Source organism: Branchiostoma lanceolatum, chromosome 5 (assembly GCF_035083965.1).
Source record: "Branchiostoma lanceolatum isolate klBraLanc5 chromosome 5, klBraLanc5.hap2, whole genome shotgun sequence".
NCBI classification, from domain to species: domain Eukaryota; kingdom Metazoa; phylum Chordata; class Leptocardii; order Amphioxiformes; family Branchiostomatidae; genus Branchiostoma; species Branchiostoma lanceolatum.
Genome location: NC_089726.1, coordinates 9,085,679 through 9,093,828, shown reverse-complemented (window position 1 = coordinate 9,093,828; position 8,150 = coordinate 9,085,679). Strand labels below are relative to the sequence as shown.

General features: G+C 41.9%; 1 protein-coding gene across 6 annotated transcripts in view; it reads right to left on the bottom strand.

The window, feature by feature from the left end:
• Positions 1-8,150, bottom strand: part of LOC136434884 (synaptotagmin-9-like) — a 156,786-nt gene that overhangs the window by 142,942 nt on the left and 5,694 nt on the right. The gene's annotated exons all lie outside the window — the stretch shown is intronic.

Genomic DNA, 8,150 nt, shown 5'->3' with positions numbered 1-8,150 from the left:
CCAAATTTGTTAATTCTACCTGTACTTGTATCTCGTATCACTGGTGCTCTAGCGTAGTGATAAGACTAACTAGTCCAACAGATGCTCTTCTATCCCTCCTTTCTACATGTACACAAGTTTCATCATCCCCAGACCTAAAACACAATAACCTTTCTTCACATTTCTGGAGAGAGTTTTTTTTTCTTTCATTCTATCACCTGTGCTTTAGCTAGTGATAAGACTAACTAGTCCAACCGATGCTCTTGCATCCCTCCTGTGTTCATGTACACCTATGTGCTGGGCATGTCTGTGTGAGTTCATGTACACCTATGTGCTGGGCATGTCTGTGTGAGTTCATGTACACCTATGTGCTGGGCATGTCTGTGTGAGTACATGTACACCTATGTGCTGGGCATGTCTGTGTGAGTTCATGTACACCTATGTGCTGGGCATGTCTGTGTGAGTTCATGTACACCTATGTGCTGGGCATGTCTGTGTGAGTACATGTACACCTATGTGCTGGGCATGTCTGTGTGAGTACATGTACACCTATGTGCTGGGCATGTCTGTGTGAGTTCATGTACACCTATGTGCTGGGCATGTCTGTGTGAGTCTGTGTGAGACAGGGAGGTGTTTGTGGTAGGATTTGTGGATGAGGAGGGGGCGAGCATCCCTCAGCCAGGCTGGAGCCAGCTGTCCTCGGGGGACACGTCTCTCCGGGGACGTCATGATCCCGCGGATTTCCATCGCACATGTGTCAGTATGCGGAGAGAGGGCACTACAGTTGTATTTCGCATACATGGAGTGAATTACACAGCACTTGAACACCAGGTAGCATACACTTTTGGCAATGTGACTAATTATTGATACATGAAAGAATGCCTAGTCATGACAAGATAATTGCATATAATTACAATTATTCATTATTATTCATTACCACTCTGTAGATAAGGTAGCTGACCATAAGAAAGTATCAAATTGTGTACTGTTGTCATGACAATAAAGTTATAACATGTCATCACATCTGTATACAGTACTAAAACAAACTACAAATCACTCTTTTTCTTTCCAGATACAGTTTGCATGGCACATGTAATTGCTACAAAGGTCCACCCTGTGTATACACATGTATGTAAAAATCATTTTGAAAGATTTCCCTTCAACAAGGCTGATGTACCATTAAGTAGAAAAGAAGCATGTGACAGTGTTGTTTTTAACCACTGATAAATGCTGGGACAGCATTTGTAGACACCTATAGCATCCCACCCTCCTCAATACCTGTAATCTCAGCTCCCTCGGGAACACCAGGCAAATGAGAAAATCATCTCCATGGCAAGAAAAGTGATTTTTAACAGCAGTACAGACACGAAAAGTTCATTTCACGCAGAGTGGGTGTACCACACTGCTAATAGTGACTCTCTGACGGTCTGGGCATACTTGGGATTCTGTAGAACAACTACAGAGGTGGTCCTGGTATCATGCCTGAGTCTTATCACATCTTTGTATCAGTGGAGAGAGGGAGAGATAAAAAGTTTGTTTTACCATCTTGCAGCAGGTATGCATGCACAACGAATATCAAAACATTACTATCTGCATTGAAAATGTTACAACATATTTGATAGCATTTTCCTCGTAGTATGATTAGAATACACTCTACTATTTAGAATTCTTGCCAGCTCTTTGGTGCCATGTTTAAAATAGATTACTGTACACTTTGTTTCTTAGAATTAGAATTAGAAAATACTTGTTGTCATACTCTGTAAATTGCATCACTGTTGTGCAATGAAGTTCATTCTATTCTATTATCATCAATTATCGGCCTGTAACAGCCGGGACGAAACAAGAAGTACATATTTCACTCCAAACATTGCCCTATCAAGCATCATTTTATCTAAGTGTTCATATCCAATTCCAGTGTCTCTAACTTGTCAATGTTAACATCATAAATCAAAAGAATAAATCTCGATGCACGAATAGCAGAAATAAGTTGGGATTCGGGGTGCAGATAGCTGTCCACACTGGGTGGTTGGACCTGTCAAACCTCGTTAGATTAAACCAGGCCAAGGTTAACCACCTACTGGGGCATCTAAGTGGAAACACCTTGTAGGACGTCTCAAGGGGACTTCCTTTCTTGGCAAGTCTTCCCCCTTCTTATCTGAGGTCTTCTCATTAAAGCTTGTCTTTTTAAAGTAATGTAAAGCATTCCTGGACCAGCTAATCATGAGTTTTCTTCAAAGCGAGAAGTTGCTACAGTGTGTACTGTAATTCTTCATCTGAAGAATTATTCTTCGCTTTTCTACTGCTTTTTTTCTAAGCTGATCTCGATACTTAGAACTAGAGGCAAGATTGGACTTTACTAAAACTACTTTTCTGAATTCCTTAATATGATATATTAAAAGGACAGTGAAACAAAGACTCTACTGAAGCTTAGAACGTCATCTTTTTCTTCCGAAATGCATGCATCAATGTTGAGGACCTCCATCAGGTACGATGTACAAAGTCCCTATCATGTTCGAGATATATAGATCAGCAGAGTGATCCCAGTGACCCCTCTCCGTGTAGACTTGCACATCTGATATACCTTGTCTCAGGAAAGAGCTTTGCAGCCAAAGTATCTCCGCTTCTAAAAGAAACGATGATTTTTCCTGATAACGTAATGCCATGTAGACAGCCAGAACAGTCGACGGTATCTGATTAGAAGTTAAAGTCGATCAATCTCTTGGTACTTAAATTACCTCTCATGATCTTTTTCCAAAGTTTACTTAGAACTTTAAGGCACCGATGATGTCTCTAACTTGGCGCAAAGTTCATTTGAGACGCAATATTCTATCTTTTAGGAGTTTCAAAGAACAGAAATGTCAGATGCTTCATTCTGGGGTCAAGCGAAGGAAAATATCAGCGCTTGTGCATAAATGGAATGTGTCATGTTCCATTTGGGCGCCTTGTCTCTGCCATACGATGATAACACCTGCATTTCCATGTATATTGAGAGGTGGAGACACTCTGGCGCGAGGATTTGTCTTTTAATCAAAGCCAACATATGTAAGAAACTCAGCCGCTGGTATGAATAGCAGCCGTGTCTCGCTCATCTAAATGTAATTAACTAGAAAGATGGTATCGGCCGACAGATTATTGGCAAAAAGTGGAACAATCAGATACATCAAAGTGGCGTTTTTCAACAGGATGCGATCGCGTCTGGTGTTCTTCTACCCATATCAAAAGGTAAAAATTGCAAGAAGTTTCACTGGTACAGTTTGTACACTGTAAGGAAAGATCAAGCACACACCAATCCTGGTGTGTTCAACAATTACGCCTTCCACTAGCTAAAACACTGGGTGTTAATATTTAGTGGTTGCCAATAGAAATTGTAAGAAGTTTCACCGGTTCTGAGATTGTACACCATCAGGAAAATCAAGTATATCCCAGCTAGGTACAGACTCAGATAAGTTAAGCATTTAACAATCATGCCTTCCACTAAAACACCGTGAGTTAATATTTAGTGGTTGCCAATATTGGGGGGAACAAATTAAGCTGAACTTGACGACCCGTTCCTTATCAGGCAACGAGCACAAAACGGCGCTGCAGGCGGGGGATTCAGCGATTCCGGGATATCCCGCCGCGGTGGCAGGAGGTGCCGCAGCAGTTAATTTTGATCGTGACGGGGATGGATGGGCGAAATCTACATCCATGTGAACTTGGGCGACACGAGTTGGTATCGTTCCCGCGCTCCAGCACACCGAGACTCATACCCGCTACAGACACTTCGACCACGCGTAAAGCTGAGGCACCCAGATAAAAGATATTTCCTCAGATGTACAAGACATCTAGAAATTAATAAAGAAAAGTCTCACATGAAAGAAACTCATATGTAACCTTTGGTCTATCCAATACATCTCAACTGTGAGGTAGGCATATGAGAACTTTTTAATAATATAAAAGTTATGGGGCAAAAACGTGATAAAACTTGGCGGACTTGCATCAAAAAGTATCCAACGTGTCTGTTTTCTAGTGCACTGACTTTCTTCCTGTCCCTTACTGATTAAACTATGAATAAAATGAACTGTATAAAAAACATTAAACACACATGAACATATATGTTTTGGCATGTATACCTGCAAGGTCTAAGGTTAGGTACCTGTAGCTAATCATTACATGCTTACTCGTTTTCCAGTTGCTTTATTTTCGCTCTTCTAGAAATGCTAGGGTGACATAACTGCAGAAACCAGAGTAAAACAGCAGATGCAGAGTTTACCGCTGACGAACAATTTTTTCGATTCATAAAAATGATTGACTATGCCTCGACTTCCGCAATTAGAAAAGCCAAAATTGGTTGCATGCCTTGCAGCACAATAGTTAAAGTCATGAGCACGATACCATCAGTCTGAGGCTGATTTACAAGGCAATGAGCTGGGAGCGGGCTGAAAGCACACAGAATGAAGGATGCTAATTTGCTGCAATAAAAATCACATCCAAGTGCAATAAAGCAGCGGGAAGCTGTGCTTACGGATTATGTGGTATTCCGAAAGACACTACCTGGTACATCTTTGTGTGGTCAGATTTAGATCTCAACAGGTAAACTTTAAACTCAAGCATGAAAACAATCAAGTTTATTCCGTATTAAGTTATGTTGAAGATCTGTGGCTTATCAAGTATCATCAAGTATCTTTCTTATGTTCCAATCAAATGAGAAAAGAAAGATTCCCTAAAATTATGCAAAGTACATTGTATGTGCCATACTCCACAAAAAAGTCATCTCTTACAGAATGCACATACATCATGTATTTCTGACAAGCTTTAATCTGTGATCTCTTTGTAGTCGGTAGTTTATGATATCTTGCCTTTTTTTCTAATCAAAACAGAAAAGATTTGTGCATCCTCATTGTCGTAAAAGTGTCTTGTATGTGCCATACTCTACACATCTCTTTAAAGAATGCACGAAGGCAAGTTACTACAACATACATTGTACACCCTACAAACTTGAGCTTTCAATTTGTGGGACGCTGACAGAAAAAAAATACCCCTTAAAATATCCTGTTTGGCTCTTCCGAAAATCCCATTGTCTGGCTGGCCTTTCGGCAGGGCCATAAAGGAGATGGGGCAATAATACAGGAAAGGGCAGAAGCTCCCAGCCTGGCAATTTGAACGATGTGCGTTTTCCACGCAACCTGCCAGCACCCCCGCGGTTATGAAGCTACAATCCCCCAGATATCCTGTTATTTACGTGCCCAGATCGCAACGCGCGTAGAATCCCTCGCAGGCAGCGAAACTGCATCGCTTCAAGTTCATTAATCCCCAAGCCTGGCGTCGATTTCGCCGGCTCCCCGCTTCGGGCCAAACAGTTTATATGCCTACCCCGGCGAGCTGCCGTGAGAGGCAACTCATCATCGCAAATGCCGCAATAACCGTAATTGTGCGAAAACACCTCGGGGTGGCAAAAGATTACGAAAACATCACTAATTACTGCAGGCGGGAGGGTTATCTCCGTCCGCACACCATCCCAATAGAGAACTAAAATGAAACAAATTGCCGCAAAGTTGTTGTATTCGGGAAGGTGCGATGGACTGATATCTACCTCCACGCAGATGAATCCGAAATCCAAATCAGCTGGAAAGAAACACCATGTTGAATCTACCGTCGTGCCTGGAGGGGGCGTAAGACAAGAGCGGTGGGAGGATCATGCAGGAGTGAGACACGCTCAAACCTAGATAAGCCTGGACCATGCATTTCCGCCTAACTGTGTGATCTCACCAGCCGACTAACTCCACCATGCAGTTTCCAGAGATGTGTACCTAATCACAACGCTGCAGTTCGGAGCCTGTCCTGACTTATTACTGCCTCCTCTTGGGAATGTCTAATTTCTGCACGCAGGAAATCAAATGTAGTATCTTAATTTGCACAGCTTATTAATTGCTGAGGCTGATCCCACCACTTTTTCAGTGGATCTAAGACAAACCCCCAGCTTTTCTGGTGCTTAGGAGAAGGATGATTATTAAATCTATTGTTCTAAATCAAATAGCTGCTGATTAACATATGCATAGCTTATCATTTCTGCTGGTTATCTTTGAATATTGCATTACTCCCTGCATAGAGCGTATTATAAAAGCAATGTTGCATAACATGATGGGTTTTGTTTCATTTTGTGTGCAAGCTTCTCCCCGCTATGAGAGGGTTTGTTCAAATTACATACGGTACAAGTATTCATACATCAAGTGACAACTCATTCTTGTATATGTGCTGTAAAATTGAACCTGTATGTTATGAAATTGCCCCTAGAAGTGGGGACAAACAGCAAGATTTACAAGACAATAAAAATGTTGTTTAATCTTGAGTTAGGTAAAATGGTTACATCATCCGGTGATGATGTCAATATTTATCTCTGAATGTCATAAACTACAGTTTTATTGTTGCCATATGTACACATAATTCTTTCACTTCGGGAATCCTTTCCTTCCTAATATTTCATTTTTGTCTTTGAAACTCTTAACATCTACTAACATAATTCCACCAGGGTACATAATTCCGCCACCATGAAAAGATACGTCCCGACAGATCTCCAACCCAACATCCCCAGTATAATGCACTCCTGTGCACCAAACTGTAGCCTGGAATCCAAACCTATTATAGCTCCCAAGTCTCTCTCCGCATTGCGTTTGGATTCCAGGCTACCAAACTGTGCATACCTGAGGGGTGCTATGCTAGAGATCTCTCAAACCCACTGTCTTTCAAAGTCGATGGAGGTTACCCCATTAGAATTAGGTTTGTCTTCCTTATGAATTTTATTCCCTCCAAATGATCTACACCTTACCTACATGCTTTTATAACTTATAACTCATTGAAATCTCTTACCATAAGTAATTTAGACTAGTACTTCATATGTTTAAAAAAAAACATTTACATTAAACAATATTATCTCAATGTATCATTGAATCACTTAAACTTAACATGCCATACTTGTACACATACATTTAACTACTATGGGCAAATAATGGATGCACTACATGTATCTTTGTATGATTCAAAAATGCTTAGTGCCATTTTGTAAGGACCATGAGACTTCAAAGTTACACATTACGTAACTCTTTTGCTGCTTCCAGGCATTGTTTTTGCCGGAGTCACAAGACCATCACCAAACTGATCATAGCAGATGATTGGGTGACATCTTCCAGCATCGACACTTCCGGTGACATTGGCACTTTATTCGCTTCCGCCACTTCCTTCAATTGTTACGAACATCTCGAAATAGGACTCGTACCGTCTGGCCGCGAAAACACGCCACCACCACGGCCGGAAAAAACAAATACTTTCGAAATGAAAGCACTTCCTACTGGCCGTTATCTACAGGAAGCAGGACGGAACGGTCGCGGGGGGAGGGGAACTCTCCGATCCCAACACCTTCCTGCCCGCTCCATACATCTGACATTCGGAAAAGAACAAAGCAAAGATGCTTCCTGCAATTCACATGGACCATCTGGGAGGAACAGCCTGTCTGGCACCGCGGAGGGGAATCAGGAGGCATCTCCACTGGAGGCATCGGAGGATCTAATCTGCTACAAAACAACAGCTCACGACAGGCCAGCCTTGATAATGGGAAGGACACACTTCTGTGTAAGCCCTGTATCTGAACAAAACATCATCTGCTTCAACTGATTTCACTCCAGGAACAATAAAATCAACAGCTACCTATGGCTGCAAGTGTATACAAACAACACAAACAAACATCTAAAGGTTCATAAAGAATATAAGTTTCTCTCCCGGAGAGTTTTGGCTCCAGATGCCTCCAGAACTGTTAATTGCTTTTGGTGCTGCGCCCGCACCGCTTAGTGCGCGGCCAACGGTACCTTCCGCTCGGAAGGATTACATCCCAGATCACGTAGCGCGACAAAAGGTTACAGATCGTAGCGAAGTTCAGCCACAGTTTATGGTCTTCATTGGTGATAAAATGTGTAGCTTTGCTTCCTTTGATTGTATCTAGTCCTGTGCAGGATTGCGAATGATTTCTGTATTTTTGGTTTGTCTGTCTGTGTGTTTGTGTACTTTGCAGGGCTGTCTCCAGGACCCATCCCTCCGGTGTGGGAAATTGCTTGTTGGGATGCAAAAGATATTCACCCCATCTGCCCCAATAAAATTTGAACTTCATGACACTGAATGAAACTGATGAAAATATTTTTTTC